General features: G+C 53.3%; 2 pseudogenes across 1 annotated transcript; both read right to left on the reverse strand.

Moving 5' to 3' along the window:
- Positions 1-1,338: 1,338 nt before the first annotated feature.
- On the reverse strand, positions 1,339-23,220 carry LOC144374071 (myelin and lymphocyte protein-like; annotated as a pseudogene). The gene is made up of 4 exons (XR_013433589.1): positions 23,064-23,220; positions 4,954-5,121; positions 3,065-3,190; positions 1,339-1,530 (listed from the first exon to the last, which is right to left on the reverse strand). The product of XR_013433589.1 is annotated as a myelin and lymphocyte protein-like (transcript).
- On the reverse strand, positions 4,026-4,453 carry LOC144374073 (large ribosomal subunit protein eL43 pseudogene; annotated as a pseudogene).
- Positions 23,221-27,833: the final 4,613 nt, after the last annotated feature.

Below are 27,833 nucleotides of genomic sequence, written 5' to 3' on the forward strand. Positions count from 1 at the left end.
CTGGTGGCACAGCCGGATAAGGAGGGTGCTGTTTCACCCCCACCCCCCACCCCCAGAATGAGCCAGCAAGCTGGGCTGTGTCCTGCTGGCTGAAGTGTCTCTTGGGCTTAGTCACAGGTGATGGATAGTCATCACCTGCCCTCTGCCCACCACCTGTGTATGTCCAAAGCCAAGCATAGTCTAGGGTGGGGAGGAAAGGGACAGACAAAAGCAACCCCAGCTGTCCAGGGACAGATGGCTAGGAGACCATGTCCTGACATCCCCTCCTGCAACATCCCCGTCCCTAGGGCCTGTAAGGTGCAAACCCCAAGGCTGGGAGTGGCTTTCCCACTGAAAAGCCTGGGTCCTACCCACCTTCCAGGTCTGGACATTCCTGCATGAGCTCTACACCTCCTGCTTCATTCTTCCTCCAGCAAATATTCCCATTTCTTAGGCCTCAGGACCAAACCAAAACTTTCTGGATAGTCATCTCTGAGCTCTCTGGAGCTTTTCACAGACTGGCAGCAAGACAAAGCTCCAGGGACAAATGTGATCCCAAGGAATTCCACACAGGCCTATTGTACCCAACTCCTTTACCTGACCTGGAACCTCCTCCAGGGACCCAGTTCCTGCTACACACTGGAGGCCAGGACACCCTTCTTGGGCTGGGCCCACCACCACTCATCTCAGAGCACCAGGATAAGGGGGCTGGGCCAGAGCAAGAGCAGCAGCAAGCACGCCCACCAGGAGAAGCCCCACAGCAGGAAGCCTCCCTTTCCTGATCAGGGAGGGCAGGGACCCAATGGACTGATGGCCCATGGACGACTTAGAAGAACCTCAGGTGGTGCCATGGACACAACCTTGAAGAGCCCCAGCCAGGGATGATCAGAAGCTCCCAAAGAGGCAAGGGACCAGAAGGGTTGGTCTTCAGGTAGAATCCAAAGCCTATTCCAGAGCAGATGAAACAGGCCCAAGGCTGGATGTATGCAGCTGGCAGGCTCAGGTCTCACTGGCCACTCCTCTGAAGCCCTCTGGGGGTCTTTACCTGACCAGTTGCAGAGTGGCTTGGACAGGAGCAGGGAGGGACATTTCTAGAACCCAGAAGCCTTGGCACACCCTGTGGAAGATGGCTGAGTAGTCGGCACACACACATGTGTGGCTGTCAAATGGGAACAGCACATCGCCCTCTCTGCAGAGCTCACACACGAACCCCTTGGCCTGGCACCACTGGTAGGAAGGGGAAACAGTGTGGAAATTGAAGGTGGGCAGGTAGGTGCCAGCTCGGGCCGTGGATATGCTGGACCCAGCTGCTGCTTCTGCCAATCCCAGCTTTTGAGTCTGGAGGGCCAAAGAGCAGCTTCATGGTCCCTCTGGTCCAGACCCCAACCATGGAGGGCTATGGAGATCCACCTCACAGTCTAGCTTGATGTGCTTGGCGAAGAGTGTGTGGGTCTCAGTGAGTGAGCAGCCCAGGTGGCCCACGTGGACATCCAACAGATCCTGGATGGAGTACATCTCATCGCTCTCCACAAAGTGCTGCCGGTCCTGAAGCTGTGAGCCAGAAGATGTTACCCCAAGCACAGAGCAAGGGCCCTCCCCTCCACCCAGGCCACTCCCATTGTCAGGGCTCAGGGTGCTGAGGAAGGTACCTGTGTGTGGGCTCAGGAACAGAATCCAGGAGCCTGGGGACGCCTAAGAGGGTCATGGAGCCAAGGCCATGTTTCTGGGTCTATATAGCCCTCTGATGCCCCTTTAGCCACAGTGGTGGTCCCACTACTCCCCTCTTTCAGTCCTTCCCAATTCTAGCTGTCCCTCTTCCTGGTCCCAGTTCCCCAGCTTGGCACCTGCCCCACACTCCCTGTCCCCTTCCCTGCTTTCTCTTGTCCACTGTGCCTATCTCTGACATACACTCATTTTTCTTGAATTCCTGACTGATGGTCACTCTCCAAGGGTACAGAATTCTCCTGCTTGTCCTATTCACTGTTTTCAGAATCCAGACCAGAGTCATGAATGCTGGTTGAAGAATAAACAGGTGGTTTATTCTAAATATTTCTTTTGGTTGCAGTTGAACACAAGACCTTTGTTTTATTCATTTATGTTTATGTGGTGCTGAGGATTGAACTTAGGGCCTCACAAATGCTAAGCAAGCCTTCTACCACTGAGCCACAGGCACAGCCCTAAACAGGTGAGTTTTTTGTTTTTGTTTATTTATTTAGTTTTCGGCAGACACAACATCTTTGTTTGTATGTGGTGCTGAGGATCGAACCCCAGCCTCACGCAGGCCAGGCGAGCGTACTATCGCTTGAGCCACATCCCCAGCCCCAAAGAGGTGATTTTTAAAACTTGTGTTTGGGATGGGGTTGTGACTCAGCGGTAGAGCGCTTTCCTAGCATGTGTGAGGCCCTGGGTTCGATCCTCAGCACCACATAAAATAAAATAAAGATATTGTGTCCATCTACAACTAAAAAATAAATGAAAAAATAAAATAAAACTTGTGTTCCTCCTGGGCTGGGGTTGTGGCTCACTGGTAGAGTGCTCACCTAGCATGTGTGAGGCACTGGGTTCAATCCTAAGTACCACATAAAAATGTATAAATAAAAATTAAAGATATTAAAAAAAAGACAACTTGTGTTTCTCCTGTGGGAGGAAGCTGGGCCAGGTTCACCCCCATGGAGACTCACATGAAGGTTGAAGGACATCTTACTCATCTGTTTCCAAAACTGAAATAATCAAAGAATACTTCTGTGGGTAGACTACCTGATGGCTTATTATCAACCTGGTGTTCCGGCACAGTTTGGGAGGCCCAGACTGCTACAAGCTAAACATACACAACTACCTAGCCACAGAGAACACAGGTTCTTTCTGCCCTGCATCGGTACCCAGGTCATGGGGTTTTGAGAGGGTTAAATAAGATGGTGCAGGATCCAGAAGACACTGGGGGCGCTCAGACGCCTGCACTCCAGGCCTGGCCACTGGGGTGCCTTGGGCTTAGCACTCCCTTCTCAGGGCACAGCCTCTGCTACACCTAGTGGCAGCACAGCAAGAGCTGCTTGTGCGCATGCGCCTGCTGGCAGGCGGAACTCACCACGGCCGCGATGTTCTCGCGGTAGTGCTTGTAGATGAAGTTGTCCTGCATGGCGATGGTGGCCAGGGCTTCCAGGACGGAGGCGCTGAGGTAGAACAGGGCAACGACTCACTGGTAGGCTGCGTCCTGGGAGTCAGAAGGGGCAGGCATCAGAGGGATGGGAGGGAAAGAGTCCAGGACACAGCGCCTCTCCCTACTTGTCCCCATCTGGCCTGGCTCAGGTCCCTTGCAATCCGCGGCTGCTTCCTCTGACTCCCACCCGCCAGTCCCCAGCCTGTCTCCTCACAGAGGTGGTGTGACGAGTGCAGCCCAGGGGAGCTGAAGTTCCTCATCTTGGGGACCCAGAAAGCACTGAGATGAAGGGTCCCTGCTTGCCCTGCAGGTGGCTCCAGCAGGAGGTGGGGACAGCTTGGAGTCTAATAGGTGGAAGCTGGCTCAGGGCCTGAGATGTGCAGAGTGGTCACAGACCTGGCTCCAACACGGCCTCTTTGACCAGTGAGAGGACAAGGCCATTTCCATTGTTCTGTTTTTTCCATTTTGTTGGGTTTATTTATTTGTGGTTTTTTTTCCTGTTCCTGGCATATTTCAAAGCAAAAGAGTTAAAACACTGCTGTTTTTAGTTGTAATTTAGCAGAGATTTCAAGAGTCCAAGCAGGAAGCCTCTTGAGAGTGGGTTCCTGGGCCCTCTCTAGTGGGCAGGTATCCCGTATGAGGGTGCTGCTGGTCTCCAGGGCCTCACAGTGGATCTTTTTTTTATGTATATCCTTTGTGTATTTTAGCATATTTTACCTTTAAAACAAATTTTGTACAATATCAATGTATTTCGGAGTAGTTGAACAGTGTTTTAAAAAAAACAAAAAAAGCTGAGTATATACTAAGCCATAAGACTCAGTTTCATGCTGTTATCATCAGACTACTGAAGAAAAAAAAGACCTGAATTACAATAACCCATCTAGCAAAATTTTCCAATTCAAATTAGAAGGGCTTCAATTTACAAATCTTTTGAAAGGGCAATATTAATGCAATTCACATCAGAACATTCAGTTAATACAATTAGCAAACAAACCACAATTTTGCTATATGACAGAACTTTCTACTGGTCTTTCAATTCCTTCAGTCTTCTGATTGCAGACTTGACTGTGACGGCAGAAGTGGTGTTATAGGTCCAGGCACCACCAGCCACTGTTTTCATGCAGGAACCACAGTGCCAGATCCCCACAGCCCGTCTCTTCATCTTGGTTTTGCCACAGAAGGAACATGTCTACTTGGCGTGCTGGCTGATTTTGATTTTCTTCACCATTTTCCGGAGGGAGGCACCATAGCGGGTCCCATATTTACCGACGATTCCGACTTTCTTAGTGCGTTTAGCCATGTTGCCGCGATTTAGGCCCAAGACCGAAGAGCCACAGTGGATCTTACACAGAAGAAAGGCCACATGCCATTTGTGTTCCCAGATCCTTTCTGTCAGCCCTATGTAGAAGCCAGTGGCAAGAGAGCCCTGCAGCATGCGTGGCCTGGCCACTGGGGAGTCATGGCAAGGGCCAGCCTCCGGGACCCTGCTCCCCAAGATGAAGGCAGCCCTCTTGGTAACAGAGGTGCAGGTGGATGAGGAGGGGTGGGGCCGTGGTTATGGGTAAACAGTGGTCACAGGAGATGAAGCTGAGCAGCCCAAAAGGACATTGACCAGCAGCACAGACATCGACCTTTGCTTCCACCTCAAGCCTCCTAGCTGCGGGAGCCCTGGCTGCTGGCTGAGGCTGGGCCAGCTCGGCCTTGGAATGTGCCAGGAGACGTCTCCAGGGCAGCCCCACCATGTCCCAAGAAGCCAGTTTCCCAGGGAAAAGGCCCAACTCTCCCGCTTCCCACCAAAGCCCTTGGCTGGCACTCACCAGGGTGACCCAGGACGTCTCCCCGCCGTGGGCGCCAATGATGTACAGGACAAGCAGGGCAGTGGTGGCCACAAAGCAGAACACAGACACAAACATCACCCAGCCCTGGATCAGGGGTATGGGCACCAGGGAGGACGTGATCAGGATCCATACCAGGCCCCCGAAGATCTGCAGAGAGGAGCAGGAGTGGAGTCAGACCAGAGGGGTACACAGCCCCCAGGGCACAGCTGCAGGGGCACGCTGGGGGTACAGAAACAAAAGAAGGAGGCCAAGACAACTGGGTGGGCATATTCCTTGCCAAAAAATGACCCTTTCATCCCCCAAAGTCCTGGACTAGGTCTCCAACCTCAGTCTTTTCAATCACCCTCAATATCACTTTCCTTTATTTTTTTAAAATACAGTTTAATTTTTTTTTAGTAGTAAGCCTTATATCACACTAACATGCCCGGCATTGTCAGACACACTTGACAAATATTAGCTCAGTTAGCTCTCACAACAACACTGGTGGAGGAAGACCCATGTAGAGAGGACATGGACATAATTTGTCATTTCTAAAAAGAACTTAACATCATTCAGCACTGTCACGAGAAGGCTGTCCTGAGAGTCTATCCTCACTTACATGGCTATGAAAATGTCCTTTCTTTTATGAAATACTTACAATCAGTCGATTCTTCTGATCTTGGCAAAGCAAATCAGCTGCACTATGTTACTGGGTTTTGTTGTTTTGTTTTAGGATTTGACCCCTTCCACCTCCAAGTTCAGGAAGTGCTCTGTTGGAGCTGGGGTTGGAATGGAGAGGGTCCAGGTCAGTCCTGTCTCCTTGGATGGCCAAGGACAGGTGTGAAGGCTGCACACCCTGGGGTTAGCCAGGGGGCACCCCAGCTGATGTCCCCAGGGTCGGTGAGCTATTTTCAGAAGGGAGCACGGGGACGGAGCAGAGGCCCTAACATCCTCAGTGACCCCACGCTGGGGCTGTCTCTACCTCTCCTTGATCCTCTTTACCCCAGTGGCCATCAGCCCAGCCTCATCTGCCTGACTCCCTCCAGGTGAGGCCTGGACTAGGACACGGGAGGAGGTAGCTCTGGAGGTGGAGGTCTCCAAAGACCTGCGGAGTATGGTACCGTCTGAGCACCTGGGCTGTTTTCCCAGTCCTCCATCCCCCACAGTGACAACCCACATGATGCCTTGACCCCATCTTGTGTACCTGCCGCCCACCTGCTAGGTAAGAGGTACCACCGTCTCCACAGTGTCCACTAAGCCTCTTGGCTGGGGATCATCAGGGACAGTCACATTGGGTAGAAAAATCAGTGCAATAAAGTATCTGGGTTCATCTAAACAAAATTGTTCTGAATTAACCAAATGTGGGTGTCTCACTCCCTGATGACACGCAGCAGGGCCAGTGGCACACACTGGACAACCTAAACAATGAAAGTCCACCGGGCATGGTGGCACATGCTAGTAATCCCAGTGGCTCGGGAGGCTGAGGCAGGAGGATCATGATGAATTCAGAGCCATCCTCAGCAGTGGCGAGGTGCTAAGCAACTCAGTGAGACCTGTCTCTAAATAAAAATACAAACAGGGCTGGGATGGGGCTCAGGGGTCGAGTGCCTCTGGGTTCAACCCTGGTAACTCCCCACAAAGAAGTGAGAATCCTCCAACCACCTGGGAGAGGGTGTGTGCAGATTTCTTATCATTGTGTTGAAGATCGACCAGATGACTCGGCCTCTTCCTCAAAGGCACTGACCCAGGGATATGAGCAGGTCAATGGCTGTGCAGGACAGGGATGAGGAGGAGAAGGAGGAAGGCATGGATGAAAAAGAGTTGGTCAGGCATGTCCAGCTAGTGGGCAGAAAGAGGCATCAGCCTGGGACCCCTTCTAGGTCTGGTCACCTGTGCCCATCTGAGGAGCTGGATCTAAGGTTCCTTGTCCATATGCTCCCGGGAGGTCCTGCACATCTCCTCGGGACCTCAGCTTGAGCAGAAGTGTACCTGGTTGGTGGTGATATGGCCCTTTCCCCAACCAGGGGATGGTGGGAAGGAAGTCCCCCTTGCATGTAGCTGCTGACTCCTGGGGGCCCTAGGAGGACCACTGGCTATTCCTCCTGGGTTAATGGGCCTTGGTGTTCTGGTGAGTGGTCACAGCTAGACTCAAGTGCCTCATGAACTATAACCCCCGAAGGAGCACCTTGGGTCACCCATGGTGGGTGAGCACTCCTTTAGAGGCCTGTGGGACCCTTGAGACTGAGGTGCTCGTGGTGGCCAGTGAACTTAGCATTGAGGAACACTGTTGCTCTCTGGGGGTTTTCTGATTCACGTAAGAAGGGTGCAGCGTGGAGCTGGGTGCCTGGGCTTCCCCTGAAGCACCGGCAGGCAAAGATGAATTGGATCGTGGCTTGTTTTTATGTTTATGGTGGCAATATTGTAATTGTGGCTGAATCAACTGTAAAATTCGTTCAAGGTCACTTGGCACCCAGGTGGCACCTGGAAACGGCATAGTCAGAAAGGGCACTCAGCTCCCAGTCTGCAGTCATTTCAATTCACCTCTTACAACCAGATTCTTCCCTGTGTGGCCTGAGGTAGGAATGGTGGTCGGCAGTCAAGGGCAGGACCAATGACTGAAGATCAGAGCAGGGGCCCTGCTCCACATGCTCACCTAGGTCTCACACATGCTGGTCGCCAACTCTGGCTCTGAGCTTCCAGCAGCCACACAGAAGGAACTTGGGGATGGAGCCAGACCTGCCTTGGGTCTGCTTCCCAGCCTGACAATGTCCCAGCTTCCTGGGGAATGCACCGTCCCTATCTCTCTCTCTCTCTCTCTCTCTCTCTCTCTCTCTCTCTCTCTCTCTCTCTCTCGCCCACGAATGCAGGATCCTGGAGTCCACAGTCTCATCCTCTGTCTACAGCTGTCCATAGACCAAAGCCCAGATTGGGCTCAGCCCCAGCCCCCAGCCCCTGGGCAAACCACAGGACTCTGCCCTACCTCATTTAACAAATGACCCTTAATAGATTGGGTTTCTTCTTTGCATGGTTTATCTATAGTAAGTTTCATAGTAGGAGTATGAAAGAAAGTCTCTTTTTTTTGAGAGGGATACTGGGGATTGATCTTGGGGGCACTTGACCACAGAGCCACATCCCCAGCCCTATTTTGTATTTTATTTGGAGACAGGAACTGAGTTGCTTTTGTTGAGGCTGGCTTTGAACAATTGATCCTCTTGCCTCAGCCTCCCGAGCTGCTGGGATTACAGGCATGTGCCACCACACCCGGCAAAAATCGCTTTCTTTAGATAGCTTTAAAGAGACACGTTTTGCATACGGCAGGGCCCACCCACTGCAAGTGTCCAGGTCAGTGGGTTCATACACCCAGATTCACGCAGCCTGGGCTTCTCTGTGTCTCCCTAGGCAGCTACTAATCTACCTTCTGTCTACAGAGTTCACTATTCTGAACTTTTGCACGATCGTTATCACAGGAGAACATCTTGCAGGTCATCCTTTGTGCCCTTCACTGCCCTGGCCAGAAGTTGCCCAGGGTATGGACAGCTGGCCAGCCACTGCCACAGGGTGGAGGCTCAGGGGCCATCGGGGTGAGGGCAGAACAGCCGGAGGGGAGTAGCAAGAGGAAGCCAGCAGGAGAGGCAGGGCTCAGAAGAGGCCTCGTGCCCTTCTTCATCCCTCTACTTGTGACAGAGATGAATCCTGTCCAGCCTCGCCCTGGACTAGTCGCCTTCCCCTGAGCAGAGTCTTTTGCTGCTCTTCCCTCTGTGCGGGTCCCCTGCAGAAGCTCATTGGCGACTGCCACAGCTGTGGTGAGCAAAGGCTCCACCCTCTGCTATGGCCCCGGGGCATCTGCATCCCACAGGGTCCACTGGACATGCAAGGGGCTCCACGGGAACAGGAGGCTGTGGCAAGTGGCCCAGCCTCCACTTTCTCTGCCACCAGGCAAGTGGCAGAAGTCTCCCCACGGTGTGGGCTGATGTGAACTGGCTGAAACTGTGGACGTGAGTGTGAAGCGTCTAGCACTGTGCCCGGCACCACCCAATAACTGGGATAAGGCACCGCCCACCCCGGAGGCCAGCAGCCCATCAGAGACAGATGCATGAGCAGCAGCCAGGTTCAGCTGCCCCTTTTCACCCCTACAGGTTCCACATCTGCAGATCCCACCAGCCACACACCTAAACTATTAAGAAAAATAGCTGATGGTGGTGCACACCTGGAATCCCAGCAGCTGGGAAGGCTGAGGCAGGAGGATGGCAAGTTCCAGACCAGCCTCAGCAACCTAACAAGACCCTGTCTAAAAATAACAATAAAAGGGCTGGGGATGTGGCTCATGGGTAAAGCACCCTTCAGGTCAATCCCCATATGTCACCCCACCTAAAAAATTCAGAAAAGTAATTTCATCTATAATGAATATGGTAGGGGCTATTTTTTCTTGTCACTATTCCCCCTATAATATGGTATAACAACTGGCTATGTAGAATTTATGTTGTATTAGAAAACAGAACTCCTGCAGAGAGAATTTAAAGTATACAGAGGATGTCCATAAATCATATGCAAATATCACACCATTTTATACAGGGACTTGGGCATCCCCCAATTTAGGTAGCTGAGTGGGGTGGAGTGTCCTGGAACCAATCCCTGACAGCACAGAGGGACACGTGTATAAGGAAGGCAGACAACACCAGCCTTGGATGGTAAAGCAGTCAGACCTGGTGCATGGTATCCATTGACTCTTTCTTTTTTTTGGTTCCGGGGATTCAACCCAGGGACACTAGGCCATTGAGCCACATCCCCGCCCTTTTTACTTTTGACTTTGAGACAAGGTCTCACTGAGTTGCTTAGAGCCTCTCTAAGTTCCTGAGGCTGGTTTGAACTCATGATCTTCCTGCTTCAGCCTCCTGAGTGGCTGGAATTACAGGCTTGCGCCCAGCTCCATGACTCTTTTTAAAAAAAATTTTAAATGATGTTGATAGACCTTTATTTTATTCATTTATTTCTGTGGGGTCCTGAGAATTGAACGCAGGGCCTCACATGTGCTAGGCAAGTGATCTACCACCGAGCCACAACCCCAGTCCCTCCACTGATTCTTGAAAGAACTGGACTGGGATGATCAGCAGGCCAAAGGGTGACGGAGCAGCTCTCCAGGGCGAGGAGGAGTGTGTGCCAAGCCCAGAGGATGCTGAAGCTAATGCAGGACCTTCAGATGACCGGGGAGCCCAGCACGAGGTGGGGACATGGGGCGGCAGGAGATGGGCTCAAATCGGGGTGAGCGTGGAGAGCTGAGGTACAGCGTGACTCATGGGAGCCAGCGCCCACCCCTCTCCACCTACTAAGTGGGCAGAAAGCAAACAGAGAGCAGGCGAAGCACCCACACCCAGCAGATAAGGCACTTGCGGGCAGTGAGCAAGCCATTCCTGCCTGGACTCAGGACCCGATGGCCAAATATTTGTCAAGAGCAAGGGGTAGGTGAGGGGTCAAGCATCTCCCTTTGTAAAGACAGCTCTGGGCAACTTGCAGCTGCCAGGGGGCGAACGATCAGAGGAAAGTATTTTAAAAATGTTATTCACCCAAGCAGAGGCACTGCCCGGTGTCTGCTCACCCGTGTTAAAGTCCAGACATGTCCTGTCTCCCCTGACCTGCACCCCTTCACCATCCCTCCTAACAGGACAGTGCAGCTTCTAGCAGCCATCACAGGTAGAGCTCTCTATGTGGACATCCCGGTGGATTCTGTCCCCAGATGGAAGCTGGGGGTGGGACCTGGGCTGAGTCTCTGTGGTCCCCAGTCCTGACTCAGCATCTCATCAGCTGGGACACCTTAAAAAAATGTGATGCCCAGCACCATGCCCAGGGAGAAGCAGGGCTCAGGCCCAGGAGCAGAGGACCCGACCCGGCTCTTTGCCCAGGGCTTGGAAACACATTTTCATAACATCAGGCTCCTGGTGATGTTCTGGTAACTCCAGCCCAAACAGAAGAGGAGACCGGTCCTTCCTGAGTGCCCTGCTTTCCAGGGAGGCCTGAGCTCGCCTCTGCAGCTCTGCGTATCTCTCTGTGAAAAATGTCACCCTAAAATTTCCTCTCTTCTTGTTTTGGTCTCTACCTTGCCTTGAACATGAGACTAGCTTTTCCCTGTGTGTCCTCTAACTGCCAGGACACAGAGTCACTGTGAATGGGGGAGCTGTGCGGGTTCTTGGAGGTCCCTCCCTGCCCTGATATTTGGGGATGGAAATCACCTTCTTTAATTCAGTCCAGGGTTGGATGCAGGGCAGAGCTGAAGTTCTGTAAGAACCAAGGACCACGTACAAAACTCTACAAGATGTTTTCAAAGAATTTTAAAAAATCCCCTAAGGAAATAACTGTTTGGGGGAACTCTCTCTATGTGACCCTCAGGAAGATTCTTTTTCTTTCTGAATTAACCCATGGGAAGTATACTAGAGTGGGTAAGGGTGCGGACTCCAGAGACCAAGTTAGCAAGTTTGTATCTCAGCTGTGTTGATCCTGGGCAAGTTCCTTAACCTCTCTCTTCCCTTATCTAAAATATAGTGATGATGATAATCATGGAAGTTGAGAACCAGGTACAAGTGAGAGTTCTACGTGCTTATAACCATTGTCATAGACAAGCAAAGTGTCACCTGTGGCCAGGTGAAAAGCCCAGGGGTCTATGATCTCTACAACTCTCCACTTCCAAACTTGCTGAGGGCTGAAATTTAATAATTACCTCCAAAGCATTAAAAAGTGCAAAACACACAATCTCCCACAAACTGAAAGCTGAGAAAAATTCATCTGCCTCTGCAGAAGGAAACGGGTCAGGCATGAAGACAGAGGGAGGCCTTTCTCCTAACAATGAGCCTCAGTCCCACCAGGGGAAAGGAATTCTCCAGCACATTCTCGATATTCATCTGCAGCTTCCTTTGCCTGTGTGGCTGAAAGGGCTCTTCATCCTCATCCCCAGCACTTCCCTGCAGGCCTTGGTGACTGAGGTCCATGCCAGGGGCTTGCTGGAATTCTCTGGATGCTTCCCGGGTGGGGTTCACTGGACCCTGTCAAGATCTCTGCAGCAGAGACTCCTCTCCAGCAGGACAGGCTAAGACCTCAACCAAAGCCGACCCCCATGCCTGGCTCTCCACCCCACCCTGGGAGGCCCCTGCAAGCAAATGCCACCAGAGTGAGAAGCAAGAGGAACTGGCCACAGCACTCAGACCCTGCACCCAATGCTGAGCCATGCTGCCATTGGGCCAATAGGCAAAAATCATGTCCCCAGGGAGGGAAAAGAGAGATAGTCTCGCCAGATGAGTGGCACGTGTGGACGATCCAGGCTGCCTGGCGCTCCGGGCCGGGCAGGGAGCTCTCCTGAGACCTCCAGGAACAGCAGCCCCAACCAGCTGCGGACTCTGCTTTCACCCAACTAGTTTATCAGTCAAGGGTTATTTCAGTGCCAGGGGGAGGTATGTGTGGGCGGTTTGTCCAGCACAATCACTGTGTGCTCTAGGAGAGGCCAGCGGCCTCACCAGCTCCAAGGGCGATGGCTCACGAATCCTCCTGCGTGTTCTGTGGAAGACGGGTGGTTTTCTTCTGTGAGTGTGCATGCGTGTGTGATTTTGATGTGCGAGTTGTGCATGTGTGAGCATGTGAGCTGATTTGTGCAGCTGTGGGTGTTGGGTATATGTGTGTACCCACGTGTGCATGTATTCTTGTGTACAGAGGCTGGTTAAAGAGGAGCCACCATGGAGGAGGGACATGGCCTCACAGGATGACAGACTCTGAGACCAGGGTGAACACAGGGCTCCAGGTCACAGAAGAACACAGAAAGGGGAAAAACAAGACCCCTAAACAGCGAGGCCTTCCCAAGGCCCTTGGCCTGCCCACCCATGATAGGTCCAGAGGGAGGCTGGGGGCCTCTCTCCCTGTTGGGAGGGGAGGCTGAGAGGGCAGGAAGCAGACACCACAGGTTTCTCTAGTCCTTGGGAAGCCCACCTCCCAGGTATGGAGGGACAGGTCTCCTGTCTAGTCTGGGCAGGCCTCCTTCACCCTGCCACTCAGTCATGCACTGGACAGACTCCAGAGTGACCACAGTGAGCCCTGGGGACAGGCATACCCAGGGAGATAAGCCTTATTCAATGACACACACGGAGGGTAGACCAGTCTCCTTCCTCTCCTCTGCAGACTCGCTGCTGGTCCCCACAGGAGCAGCACTGGGTGCACCAAGGGTAGATTCAGGCTTTGGTGAAAGTGTCAGGGCCCCAGAAGGACCAGCAAGATGCTCTGCCCGGGACAGGAGCAGAGTCCAGGGATCTGCACTGCTGCCCTGTCCCTGATGCTGATCCCATGGGAGGTAACTGGGGAGGAGGTCAGGTAGCTCTGTGTAGAGAACCCCTCTCCCTCTGCCCTCTGGAAAGGCAGGTTAGTGGGGGTCTGACCTCTGGGCTGCCCCTGGGACGAGCCCTGAGCATACTCAGGAGGTCACCTAGCTTAGCTTACCTGTGCCAGGGGCTCCCTCCTCCGACCCCTTTGGTTCCAGGCTCCTTCCTTTCAGAGGGACCCATCATGATGACCCAGGTAGGCTTAGACAGTGTCCCTTTATCTAATCTGAAGTGGACAGCAGGACTTGGGGGATTTGGGTCTGTTTGTAAAAAGCGGGGTAGAGACTTGGAATTCCAAGAAACGGAGGCCAAGTTCGACCTGCAGTTGATATTAACAGGTGACCGTTCTGGGCAGATCCCTGTCCAGGCCCGTAGCTCCACCCAACCTCCAGTCCCTGGGAAGCCTGTCCCAGGGCACCAGCCACCACAGAACAGGCAACAGCTGACTTCACAGCCACCCCCCCACACACACCCCACACTAGCTACAGGACATTCATTAGCTCCCAAGTGAATCAAAATGCCTCTCGGATCCAGGTCCACATTTGGATGGAAAATTTCGCCTGCCACACCTCTACCTGCCAGCTTCAGCCAACAAGATAAACAGAAACCTGGAGTTTCGGTGAAAAACACAGGGTAAGCCACCTGGAAAAGACAAAATCAGTGGAAACACTAGACCAGAAAGCTGCAGCTTCAGTGCAAGAAAAACCAAAAGTATCGACAGGAGTCACCAAGCTGGCTGGAAATGTGGCCAGCAAACACACAGGACAGTGTGCCGCAGCCCTGGGAGACACTGCCCACTGGGCGGGCGCTCTTCCTGAGGGTCCCATGAATACCCTCTTGGGGATTGGTGACCGATGTCTGTTGCACCCCTCTGTCTGCCCCTGTGGCCAAGGACTCCTCTCGTGACCTGTAAATGTTGGCCAGGTGGGAGACTGGGTGGAGGGAACCCGTGGGGCTGTCCTGCAGGGCCACCTCTGGCAAAGAAGCCTCCCCTCGGCCCCCACGGCAGTGGACATGAGTGAATGCTGGGGCTGGATTTCCGAGGCGTCCGGAGACCCACCACGGGTGGTTCCCTTCCTGCCAGGCCCCTAGATCTGACCACACCTGACAGGGAAGGCAAGGGGGGAGGTGAGGGCAGGCTTCTGTGCCAGGGCATGCCCATCCCAGAGAAGATGCCCGTCCAGACAGGCCCTGCACTGCCACCCGTGACAAGTCACTTTGGAAAGGCTAATCTCTGCCCACGGTAATGGGTTCCTACACCTGGGGACAGGTGCAGCCATCAGTCTGACACTGGGAACCACAATGCTGCCCCACCCATCCCACACCAGTCTGGCTGAGTGGCACACAGAGCAGCGCAGCAAGCGCCTGGTCCCCGATACAGAGAAGATAAGTTGGGGCAGCCACTGTGCCCTCTCCTCAGCTGCCCCATCAGGCTGGCCAGGATGGCCCTCAGCCCAGCTGTCCCCTCTCAGTGCAAGAAGGACCACTGGGAAGGTCCTATAGAAAGTGGTATCTGAATGGGACAGGGGACGGAAAGAACAAGCTGAGTGTCCTCAGCAGCCCCACCAATCCCAAACCTCACCCCACCTTGCCTTGCACACTTGGCCCTGAGAGTGGCACACAGGGCCACCTGAGGTGCCAGGTAGTGGTGGGTGGGCAGGTTGACCAGTGATCCCAGAGCACTCTGGCTGGACTGAGGGAGTCCTAAGACCCACAGGGGGGTGGCTCCCTTCCTGCCACACTCCTAACCTAACTGTGCCTGACCTGTAGCCATGAGCTGCAGGATCCATCATCCTAGTGGTCTTGGTCTGTGCAAGTCACTCTGTGATGTTCACATAATGACAGACTCGCCCATGGAAGGGTTTCTCAGAACGTACAACTGTTCTCGCACAACTGTCCAAGAACCCCACCATAGTCCTTGAGGTGGGGCTACTACAGCCCCATCTTATTGGCATGGAAACTGACGCACCCATTGCCTGCATGCAGACAAGCTGGCCTCAGAGCCCAGGGTCACCCAGGGTCACCTGTCGGTCACCTAGGGTCCCACCGGCAGTTTACCAGAATAGTGGCATCAAGGAGAGAGACCAGCCCCCTTGTCCTCCCTGGCTGGCAGCCGCCGGGGCGTCTGGACAGGAAGGGCAGGCAGAGGAGGTGGCTCCAGGAAGCTGGCTTCTCCCTGCCCCACCCTCCACCTGGACAATGAGCCTCCATCAACTCCCGGCCTTGGAAGGAAAGGAGTAGTACCTCACCCCTCATCTGCAGGCGCAGGGTTCCTGTCCTGGGACGCAGTCTTGACCCCTCACCTGCCCCCACCCACAGGCCAGGGATGTCATCTTCCTCCCTTTTTGGGGGTGCTCACGCCTCACAGCCCCTCTAGGGACCTTCCAGAGTCAATCCAGCAGCTTCACGGGGACTTCAGTGTCTCTCCCAGTGTGTCCTGGACACCCTCACAGGAATCTGAATTTCAGGTCAACTGAGAGTGGCCATGTCACCCCACCTCCCTCCTCCTACTGTCCATGTGTGTGGACCCATCATGGTTGGTGACAAGCTTTCCTTTAACTTGCTACATGTTCTCCCCAGGCCCAGGGCTTCACTGCATTAAGACGACTCCACGCTGGGGGGGGGTGTGGTCCCACAGGGACATCCATGAGGAGGCAGCGGGGGCACCCTGAGACCCAGAATGGTAGAGAACACTGGGTGGTGCCTCTCCACCCTGGGACAGCCTGGGGCAGCTGGAGGCCCAGCAGGTGCTCTAGAAGCCGGGCCTCACCACCAGAATGTAGAGGCATCTTGGACCCACCATGATGCAACACCAACAGAGACCTACTCCATTCTCCATGCTCCTCAGAACCACCTAAAACCAGAGGAGGTCAGCCACATGACCTGGGTTTCCTACTTCAAGGCCATGGGTCACTGCTACCACCATCCTCACACCCATCCACACCAGGGGACACCTGCAGGAGGATCTCTCCCGCCATTGCTTGTCCCTGGAGACTGTGGGCCCAAAGTGCCATGTCCAGAGACTGATGGTTCAGAGAGCAGGAGGAGGCCCCAGACTGGCTCATGTCAAGGTAGAAAGCACCCAGACCCTCCTGCTGGGCAGAGGGGAATCCATTACACTCAGCCCCCAGGCCCTGTCTAGCTCAAGACGGGCTGGCCCTAGGTGGCCCCGTCCCAGCCCCTTCTCTCAGGGAGGATGCTCTGGGCCCAGAGCAAAGCCCAGCCCTTCCTGAGGTCCTGAGAACTGGCATGGACCGGCGGCACCACTGCTCTCGCAGTCTCCTGGCTGGTGTAGTGGGTGGAGATGCCAATGATCACCCTCTGTTCTTGGCCATCAGAAACTTGAGCACTCTCCTCCTGGCAGCAGCATCCCGGGTCCTCCCACTCTCTCCTGAGAGCGGTCAGCAGAGGGGGTGCCTTCGTTCTCCCACAGCCAGAGCCTGTGGGGTGACTTGGGAAAAGCATTAAGGCAACCTGTTGAAGTGTCGCTGGGCCATGGGGCAGCAAGCAGGCAATCCCACGGTGGCCACACTGAGTTTCCAGAGAACAGCTCGAAGTCCCTGACTCCTGATCAAAGCAGGCCTCTGGTTCTTGAAAAACTAGAAAAGTCACTTTTCAAAGCCAAGATCACCCCTCACCCCACCCCCGGCACCAGAGACCTCTGTCTATAATTCTCCTTCCTTCAGCAAAGACGTAGGAAGGAGAAAGTCGGGCAGCACGGGACTGTACCCCTCCCTGAATAGCCCCATCGAGGGGCCCACGACAGAGGCCAAAGACCCCAGGCTGGGAGCCAGCGAATGCAGCAGGAAAGGTCATCCCAGCTGCTGTCCTGTGCTGTCCAAGTAGGGCCAGTCCGACTCCCTGGGGACCACAGGCCAGGCTCCTGGCTGAGGCCATCAGAAAATTTCTCCTGGGACAGAGAATCCATGCCCTGGACCCATGAGAACCCCAAAACACCTTTTGAAAAAGCCTGAGGGGTGGCCTGGGGGCAGATGACCACTCCCACTGAACCATGAACCCATGTGTGTGTGTGTGTGTGTGTGTGTGTGTGTGTGTGTGTGTGTGTGGCGGGGTGCAGGGCTTATCACTTGCAGATTCTGGGGCCTAGTGACTCAGAACCTGCTGAATGTGTTTTTAATTAGGGCGGTGGTGTACTGGTCAGCTTCCCGTGGCTCTGAGTTTCACTCCCTGCAAGGAGAGAAGGAACCCAAGCCCTGCCCAGGGTCCTTTCTAGAAGACAACATCCCTCTTAGGTGCCTGGATGGGACAGACTTGCCATCACAGTAGGATATGCTCCAGGGACCCTGGGGACCCGGTGACCTGGGCAAGATTATCCTTTTATGAGCCTCAATTTCCCCCCAGTTCTGAAAATTAGGTTTCATGATTGGGCATCTCGTCTCCTAGGAGTCAGGCTGCCTGTTCAATGAAGCCGGAGTGTGGACCACCCAAGGGAACTCTGCCATCACCTCGAAACCCCATCCTGGCTCTGTGGAGCACCTCTTCCCCAGACGGAGGAGCATCCAAGACTTGTCTGGTCACTCGCAAGTAATAACAAGACCCTCTTCATTTTGGATCACAAAACAGCTCTGGTTTTAGTAATTACCTTAGAAATTAAAGCTGCAAACCAATTCCATGGCTCCCCTATCCCTCCTCTACCTCCAAACACGGGCTGGCTTTCACCCATGGATGGCTGATCGCGCCTGTTCTGTGTGCTCCTGGGGCATGCCGGGAGGGGAAACACCCACCCGGGATGGAATTCCTAGTACACTCTCATCCACGAATGGTTCTCTCCATTCTTTCTTTGCCAGCCTGCCTACAGGGGAGGAGGGAGGTAGGTCAAGGGTCTTGGCAGTGTCCCCACGGACTTCCTTCCCACGTCCTGAAAGGGTGGAGGTCTCTTCTCTCAGAGCACTTTGTGGGAGAAGTGGCCTCCTGGGGTCTTGGCATTCCATGGGAGCCTCCTACCGGGCAGTGGCCGTCTGGGCGTCATGGCAGCCCTGGCTGGGAAGAGAGAAGAGAAAGCAGACACTGTGGCTCTGAAAAGAAGCATCCTCAGTGGGTGGGGACTTTTCTTTCTTGCAGGGGAGGAGGCCATAAGCAAGGCCTGGACATCTCACCCCTGGGATCCAGGGGGATGCCATGACCCCACTGCCTGGGGGGTGCTTGAAAAGATGGGGGCACACTGAGGAGCTGGGCCTGCTTCCCACTTCCTGTGAGGACCTTGTAGCCTTCAGAATCAGGAGCTCTGGGATAGGGGTGCTGAGCCAGGGGGAGCTTGCCAGTCCCACCCCTGCCTGCTCCAGTGGGCAGTCCCCTGCCGTGGGAGTGGACTGCAGCTTCACCCTGCTGGCCCCAGACATCTGCACCTCCCAGGCAGTGGGGTCATGGCATCCCCCTGGATCCAGGGATGTCAGGCCTAAGAAACTGAACTGTGACTCATCATTGGCTTGATGCACTACAAAATTAAAAAATAACGAAGCGTTTCACATGCGACAAGTGAGCGAAAATTACAAAGTCTGATGCTACCAGAGGGGGTCAAGGATGAAGAACAATGGGGACTTTCATAGGCTGCCTGAAAGAGTCAGAGAAGGTCCAGGTCTAGCCTGAAGCTTATTTATATAGTTTTTTTTGGGGGGGAGAGGGTTCTTTATAAATTAATTCAAAATTAGGCAGAGTCTTGGAAGGAGCCTGGGCAGGTGGAGGAGGAGCTGAGCTTTCTACTAAGTCCCCTGATGGGGTGGGTGAACAGGGATAACTCTTGGGGACTGTGGATACATAACACCTGGGAAAACAGATTGTGTGCCCTCTGACCCAGCGAGCTATATCCTCCCTGCATTCCCAGAAAAATTCCTGCAGCAATTACAAGAAGGGTCTTGCCAGTGTTGTACACAACAGCTAAAAGTGGCAAACCAGAAATAGCCAAAATGTTCATCAAGAGAAGAATCCATAAAGAGCATCAACATGTGTAAACCTCAAAACATCATGTTGCAGGGTTTGTGCAGGATGCTGCTGTCATTAACAACACCAGGCTCATTGTCATAGTGCAGCCTGATGAGCTTCACCTTCAGCCTAGGGATATCCCTGAGGAAGAAGAAAGGAGAGAACAAGGTAACAAGGGGCCATCTAGCAGGCTGAGACACAATCGTATAAGCTTTATTTCCTTAACACCAAGAAACGAAGCAAAGCATTAGGCTTTGACAATTATTATTGTACGAGGGACTGAATCCAGGGTGCTTTACCACTGAGCTGCATCCCCAGCCATTTCTGTGTTTTTTATGAGTCAGGGTCTTGCTGAATTGCCCAGATTGACCTCAAGCTTATGATCCTCCTACCTTATCCTCCTGGGTTGCTGAGATGATCAGCGGGAACCCCCGTGCCTGGCCAAACCGAGTCATCTTAAATCAACCAGTTGAGTGGTGTTCAACATGTTCCTAGTGTGGTGTAGCCATTGCCTCTATCTAATTGCTCCCCAATTCCCACCTCCCTGAGTACCTGAAAAACCACCAGGATGTGTTCTGTCTCTACAGATTTACCTCTTTGGGATACTTTATATAAATAGAATCTTACAATCTGTGACCCTTTCACTCTGAATACAGATTTTTCCCTCCCTCCCTCCCTCCCTCCCTCCCTCCCTCCCTCCCTCCCTCCCTCCCTTCCTTCCTTCCTTCCTTCCTTCCTTCCTTCCTTCCTTCCTTCCTTCCTTCCTTTCTACCAGGGATTGAACTCAGAGGCACTTAAACACTGAGCCACATCCCCAGCCCTTTTTGATATTTTATTTAAAGACAGGTTCCCACTGGGTCCCTTAGGGCCTCCCTAAATTGCTAAGCCCGGCTCTGAACTTGCCTTAGACTCTGGGGATTACGGGTGTGTGCTACCACACCCGGCTTCTGCATACAGTTTTCAAGGGTTCCAGACAAGAGCTGCTTTCAAGGTTGATCAATTCTGTAAGATGAATCAGAAATGCATTCCTTTCAATTACTGGATAATTTTTCACAGTACGGATCTATCCTAAGTTGTTTATCCAATTCATCCATTGATGGGTACCTGGACTGTTGGCCCCTATGGGTCATTGTGGATAGGGCTGCTAGGAACACATGTGTACATGTACTTATTTGAGTCCCTGGTTTGAATCCTGTGGTTAGGTATGTAGGGGTGGAATTGCTGGGTCCTAGGGTATTTTTTGAGGAACCACCAAACTGTTTTCCACGGTGTCTGAACTCTTATATTTTCAGAAACAATGCACAAGAGTTCCAATATTTTTCCATGCCCCAATCAACCCTGTTATTTTCCACTTTCTTTTTGTTTGGAAGTTTTATTGAAGGCCTTGCTGCTGGACCCATTTAAACCAGAACAGCCAGTCTAATGGTGTGAAGCAATATGCCCCATGGCTTCCATCCCATTCCCCTGGTGACTAACATGGCAGAGTATAATGTGTGTTTGTGTGTCTGTTCAAGTCATTTGCCCATTTTCTAGTTGGGGTTTTTGTCTTTTTGTTGAGTTGCTTCATAGTCCACAATTTAAGGAAACCCTACAAGGGGCAGCAGGTACCTCTCAGACCCTTTTCTTCTCTACTCCTTCCTCACATCAAAACACACACAGCTCCATGTGCACCATCCATGCAGAGAAAAACCTGAAGGGTTAGTGTGCACCTCTTCTCCATCCCCGACAGCAGCGACCCAGCCTCTAACACAGAAAGCAAGAAAGAAACTCAGAGGTAGAGTAAGATGTCCAGGGCCTCCAGGGAAGTGACAGCTACAGGGGGAGAATACAGAAGTGGAAGAGAAGCAATTTCTAAGACAGCTGACAGGGAAATGGTATGAACCAGGGGAATGTATTCTTTGTAGAAACTTCTACTACTGGTAGGTGATAAAACCAGGCTAGAGGACTAAGTTTAACAGAAGGTTCTCAGATTTGCCCCCCCCCCAACTTTGACCAAAGATGGCCGTGATGGGTTGGCTGGGACCCTCCTCCCCACTCCCCTACAGATTAGATCTTGCTGCCTGGCTGGGCTGTTCCTACCCTCAGGGGCACTCCTGCCCCCCTGTTGAGCCACTAAGAGGAGGCCAGGGAGCCCTGGGAGTTTGTCCCTTCTGGGAAGTCAGGGCAAACCATTTGCCTTCACTGAGCCCCATAGGGCTTTGAAGACCCTAAGTCACTCACAGGACATTCAAGAGACACTAAGACCTTTTTTGTTGACAAGCCTCTCTGCCCATTACATCGCACCAGGAGACAGGATTTCTTAGGGTTGCAAAGCTCTGCTTTTGTAAAGCCCTGAAGGGAGGACTCACTCCTTAGTCCCGGGTTCCAGACAAAACCTGCTCATTTTCAGAAGTCCAACCTTTCACAGACAGGAGACGGGAAACAGAAGCTCCCAGAGGAACCTCATGAAGGAGGAAAACCCAGTGGGTATTCTCAGGCCTAGGCCAGACCCAAGGGGCCTCCTGAACGGAGTCCATGTGCCTGGTGCTGTTGGGGGTTTTGCCAGATAATCTGGAATGTGGAAAATCCCCAAGTGGCACCAGAGCCAGCTAAAGACCCCTCAGACCTTGAGCAACCCCCTCCCAACTTGGGGCCTCACTGTCCCTGTCTATAAATAGTGGGGCTGGGCTCAATGGTGTCCAAGATTTCTTTTAAATATTATTTCCATGGTTCAGGCTATGCCCAGGATGTGAAGTCAATCTGGATGAATGATATCCCTGCCACGAAGCAACTGGGTTTCCCATGGCCCCTCTTCCAAGTCCTTCAAGGACGACACGGGCCTCCTCTCTTCTGTGTAAACACCTCCCACCATCAGACAAGAAGCTGGGGTCCTGCTCTGAACCTTTCAGCTTCCCACACTGTCCTCCTTAACCAAGCCTCTGGCTTCTGCACCGGGTGGTACAAACAGGAAAAGGTCTCCCCAACTGCCAACCACACCCACAGAATTAATAAAGCACACGCCTCCCCCCCAAAATAAAGCACCAGAAGCCCCCAGGGAATTGATGCCGCTGGGGATCTAAAGCCTAGCAACACAGTGACACTTACCAGGAACCCACAGTGAAAAGATCTTTCCTGCAGCCACAGGGGCTGCTCAGTCCCTTCAGCGCAAGGTGGGACCAGCCGCAGGTGCTGAGCCTTCTCCAGCCCTCAAGGTCAGCCAAGCGGTGGGGACTGGCTCCCCGCCCTCCAGGGGAGAATAACTATGGAGCAAACGCTGGCCTCTATTTTCCTAATTCCAGGTCAAATTTGTCTCACATACATTCATTCGTCGGAAACTTTAAAGAGTCCAGAAGAGAATAATTCGGATTCAGTTTCTCTTAATCTCTAAACTTCGGTCGGCAATACTAAGGTTTCTATTGCTGATTTCTTTCTTTTCTTTATTTAAACAAAACCTTGTCCTTTGAAACACTCTAGGCATCCTTACAAGGACTTGGTCTGACCACAGAGCAAAGAGCGGGGTGAGTTTTCCCTGCACAGCCAGGCAGAGCAAACTGGGCGCGCCGCCCTGAAGACCCAGCACAAGGAGACCCCGTCAGGCTTGCTCTCAGCATCTGACCTGGGGTGCGAACTGTCATTGGTCTAGAAGGGAACAAAAGACTGGGCGGTGGGAAGGACTTTCTGAGGGTGGCCCCCTCACCCTGTCCGCACTACCTTGACGCTCTAGGGACCCGCGCAGCTTCCAGCTTGGGCCTCGGATAGCTGCGCAGTGCAGCGAGAGAGCGGCCGCTCCAGCCATCCCGTCCCCTCCCGGCCCTGGGACAGGGCGCGAGCGCCACTCACAAACTCAAAGACGAAGAGTAAGTCTGGGAAGGTAGCGAAGACGGAGAAGCCACTGGGCAGGGAGCTGCTACCGGAAGCCACTGCGGGAGCCATGCCGGCGAGCTGGCCTCAGCCTCGGGACTGGATGCGCGCAGCTGCGGCTCCGACTGCTTGCTGACCACTCGCTTGCTGGCGAAGCCCAGTGGCTGGGCACCCCAGCTCGCGGGTTAAGAGCTGGGGCGTCCAGGGCATCAGAGGGCGGAGCCCCAGGCCTGCCCCGCCCCCGCCCCACCAGGGGACCTGGTCAGGGCGCCGCAGGGGCAGCCCAGAAACACACACAGAGCACTCTGTGGACTCGTGGAGCCAGGGACCCGGACCTGATGCCCGTGTTCCACCCAGGGCTGCCACCTCTCTGTCGAGAGCAGGATCCATGGGGCGCTTCAAGCTTTGCACTCCTTGCAGGTGATCGCAGTCCTTTGAGAATGATGGCCACCAATAGTCTGGTCTCTTAATCCTCCCCTAAGGGACCCCTCGGGTCACTATTGCTTTAACTCTTTAGTTGGGTCTCCATCTTTCCACTGGGTGTTTTAATGTGCAAGACCTCCGCGTCCTGGTTCACGGTGGGGCGGGTTCCCGGTCCTGATGGCCACTCTAACCTGCTGGGTCTGCCTGGGAGTCAATGAGATGGCTCTGGCCATGGATAGATCCCTTCTTGGGTGGTGGGAACCTAGCAAGGGGAACCTCACACCCGCTCTGCCCTGGTCCTCTTGATGCAGTCGCTGTGTCTGAGTGAGGGAAGGGCTTGCTCTCACCTGCAGCGGTGCTGGGCAGGGTCACAGTGAATCCCCGTGGCAAAAAGGAGCATTGATAGAGATTGGAGTGGGATGACCACTCACCCCACCCCAAGAGCTTTGACTCTGTTGACCCTCGGGTTGTTTAATGTTTTTATCGTTTGTTCATTGTTTTGCATTTTTTTCTTAACAATTTTGAAATTCTTATTTGCTTTTATTTTTAAATAAGCATCACACTCCCCTAGTTGCCCACTTAATTTATTATTCTCAGTATCACTGCTGAGTTTCCTTTACAACCGTGATAACCTGAGGCATGCCAGGAGGCAGTGGCGTCAGCTTTCAACTCACAGCCTACCTGTACCCAGGTCACTTCCCCCTCTAGCAGCTCTGTTCCCTTTCCAGCTGCTAGAAAGAGAGGAAAGGAAATTCCTTCACTTGTTTTCCAAAGCAAATGCCCTCTCCCTTGACTTATGAAAGGGACCAGGCATTTGAAATGAGAAAGTCCCATTCTGCCTTGGTGAGCCTCTTCCGGGTCTTCCACCTTGGTGTCTTGGAACTGGCAGGACCTCTTTGGCTATGAGGGGCTGCAGGGTTTTCTGGGGCCCTCCCCTCTTGTCCTCACTTACGCTGGGCGTCTTCCAGCTTGTAAAGTGGACCTCATGGCTCCCAAGAGAACATCTTCCTCCCAAGGAAACTGTAGACAATCCTGAAAGCCAAGTGGCCACAGAAAGTCACCCAGGGCACAGGATGACCATAACCCTCCAGCAAATCCGGCCAGAGTGGCTTAGCAATTTCTCTGTGGTTTATACTAATTGGAAACTCACACAAAGCTCCTGCCCACTCAATACTCAATTAGCTGTGTTTTGGTTTGGTTTGTTATTTCACTACCTCTTTCAACCCTTTGTTGCTAAAGTCCTTCATGCTTGGGCCAGTGACTTTGGGGGAAAACCTGGTTCCTGGTGCACCCCACGGAGGCTCCAAAGAGCCAGCCCTCCCTGGGTAAGGTATGGGTGGAGGAGTCTCTGAAAGACACTACAGAGGATTAGGAGGGCTCCTGGGTCCAGGACAGGCGGCTTGTCCTTATCTGGTGAGCCTTCATTTCACCTGGAGTCCTTTGCCTGATGCTCATCTTCTTTTCCAAACTCAAAACACTGGAATGTCTCCTGTCCCCATCCCCACTGCCATTTCTATCCCTGATGCAGTATAATCTTGGCAGTCAACCAGGGACCCAGCCCTGTGTTCTGTTCTCAGTAAATATTTCCCACTATCAGAAGGCCCCAGTCTCATCTGGGCCAGGTGCCCAGAGAAGAAGTGGAACAACCCGGGTTGAACATAAAGAGCACTGGCAAATCTAGATGGGCCTCTTCACTTGACAGCAAAGCCTCCCCAGGAAGTTCTGGGCCCCTCCTGATGATTTGAGAGGTTTGTATTTGTAAGAAGTCTAGGATCTCAACTTGGTTTCCAGCAGGATATGAAAAAAAAAAAGACCCACTTCAGCCAGCAATTCTCTGCAGGGGCCTGAGTCTTCCCAATAGCACAATGGGTGTGAATGCTGCGGGTCTGGTGTGAATCTGAGCTTCCTCAAATTATCTGATGGCCTAGGGCAGGTTTCTACCAAGTAGAAACTGAAGGTCGATTGCTGTGCAGCTGAGTCAGAAAAAGGTCACCTCCAGCTTACCTGTGGGTAGGGAGGGAACAGATGGGAAAGTGGGACGTGTTCAGGGAAAGACTCATGGGGTAGGAATTGCCGATGAATAGCAGCAGAGGCAATTTGGTTTTGAGATCAGTAAGAGGACTCCCTCTTTATGGATGAGGTAGCAACCTCAGAAAGGTTAGGCAGCTGCTTGTGGAACTCAGCCTTGAACATGAGGCTGCCGACCTCCAAAGCTGCAAGCACTTGATTGAAACCATGCTTGAGATGGGCAGACGCCCTGTCAAATGCCAAGCTCCATACATCATCAGGTGTGGCTCTGGCCCTTGCTCCCTGGAGCATCTATATGCTGCTGACAGGCCCTGGGACCTTCCTTCCCCTGACAGGGGACATAGGAAGGTGGGGTCATTTCTTCCTGGTAGGGGTGAGAAAGCTGGGAACATGCCTGCTTCAGAGCTACCCAGAGCAGTGAATTAATTTCCACGGATGGCATGAGACACTGAGGACCCCTGCTGGGAGGATGGGGTAATGCAGCCACAGCTGCCTTGACCCTAGATGTGGAGAGGAGACAGCTTTACCAGGGCCTAAGCACCCAGCTCTGCCACAGCTACTTAGCCCACGTGATCTCGTTTGGTCCCAGAGTCTCTCTGGTGGGTGTCACCCCACCATCCAGGCTCAGAGTGGGTGGTAGTATGTCCAGGTCACGTGGTGGCCAAGAAAAGCTGTCCTCTTGAATCTAGCAGGCAGGCTGCCCCACTCCTCTGTGCCCACTGTACAAAGCCACAGACTTGAAAACTAGAAGTGGCAGTTGTTCACCAGAGGGCTGTCCTCTGTTGGCCCCAGGGGGTGCCATGTGCTGGGGACAACGAGCCGCAGAGTCCCTCTTTCTTCTTTCCCAGCCTCTCTGGGCTCGTGCTGTCTAGTGCTCTGGCATTCTGAGCACAGAGCTGGGACAACGAGCCGCAGAGTCCCTCTTTCTTCTTTCCCAGCCTCTCTGGGCTCGTGCTGTCTAGTGCTCTGGCATTCTGAGCACAGAGCTGGGCTGGCATCGTCTGGGAGTCTCCAGGAAGAAGGCAAGTCCTTCTCCTCTGGAGAGTTCCATCTGAAAGGGATGTTACACTCGTGTTGGTGGATACTTCGCCAGGCCCCTCTTTGGCTGGCTGGGTCTGCACTGGGCCCTTTCCCTGTCACCATAGGCCAAGTACCAAGGGGTGGCATCTTAGTCTGTTCAGGCTGTTGTCACAAACTGGGGAAATTATAAACAACAAAGATTCAAGTCCAGGGAAGGCACTGGCAGATTTTTCTGGGGAGGCCAACTCTGGTTCTTCTCTCCGATGGTGCCTTCTTGCTCTCTGAGGGGTCTCTGGCCTCTTTTACAAGGGCACTCATCCTATCCTTGGGAAGGGGCTCCTCCCTGTGACCTAATTACTTCCCAAAGGCCCCCCTCCTGATAGAACCACCTTAGGGGTTAAATTTCTACACATAAATTTTTTTGGGGACACAACATTCAGACCAAAGCAGCTGGCACAGAGACTAATCCTTCTGCAGTAAGTTGAGGTGGGAACAGTTTGCAGCAGAGTCCCCACTTCTGGGCACTTCTAGGGTGGCAACTGTGTTCCTGCCCTGCAGATGCAAACTGAATAGAGGTCCCCAGCCTGCATTCCCTCATGAGTCCAAGTTCAGTTTGCGCTGGGCAAAGAGGAGCCCATAGAGGAGGGTGGACATCACCTTGGCCTTTATGAAGTGCATTCTAGGGTCCAGACATAATAAATGTGTGCTGTTGTTTTGTGCTGGATGTGGGGTCGGGGAGCCCCAAGAGAATCAACCAGCATAGCTCGTCCTGGCTTAGGGCTGGGTGCTCGAGGAAGGAGGTGCCCTATAGCTGCTGGGCGGGGGCGAACCAGGTGGTGGGGAGAGAGGTTTCTGGGTTTCTGATACAGGAACAGACAGCCCCTGGGCCCTCATCTCCTGGAGTTCCGGGGGCACACGATGTCTCATGCTACACGCCTGAAAGATTACATAAGGACACCAATAGGTAGAGTCAAGCCAGGCAGTGAAGAGGAGAGAAGGCAAACGTGAGCAGATGGGAATCCAGGGCAGAGGAAGAACTGCGGCCAGGGCTGGTGCTGGCCAGAGAGACAGGGGGCCCGCAGGCTACATTGAATTGGGGTGTGAAGAGGAGAGGGAGAAGGGATGCCAGGCCCAGGCAAGGGTGCAGAAGCTGGGGAACAGGAAGCCCTTGACCCATGTCAGGAGCAGGGTGGCTGCTGAGCAGGGCTAGAAAGAACTGGGCAGTTCTGGGCTCATGGAAAAGAGTCAAAAGTCCTCGGGCAGGAAGCACAGGTGGCA

Source organism: Ictidomys tridecemlineatus, unplaced genomic scaffold (genome assembly GCF_052094955.1).
Source record: "Ictidomys tridecemlineatus isolate mIctTri1 unplaced genomic scaffold, mIctTri1.hap1 Scaffold_57, whole genome shotgun sequence".
Lineage (NCBI taxonomy): Eukaryota > Metazoa > Chordata > Mammalia > Rodentia > Sciuridae > Ictidomys > Ictidomys tridecemlineatus.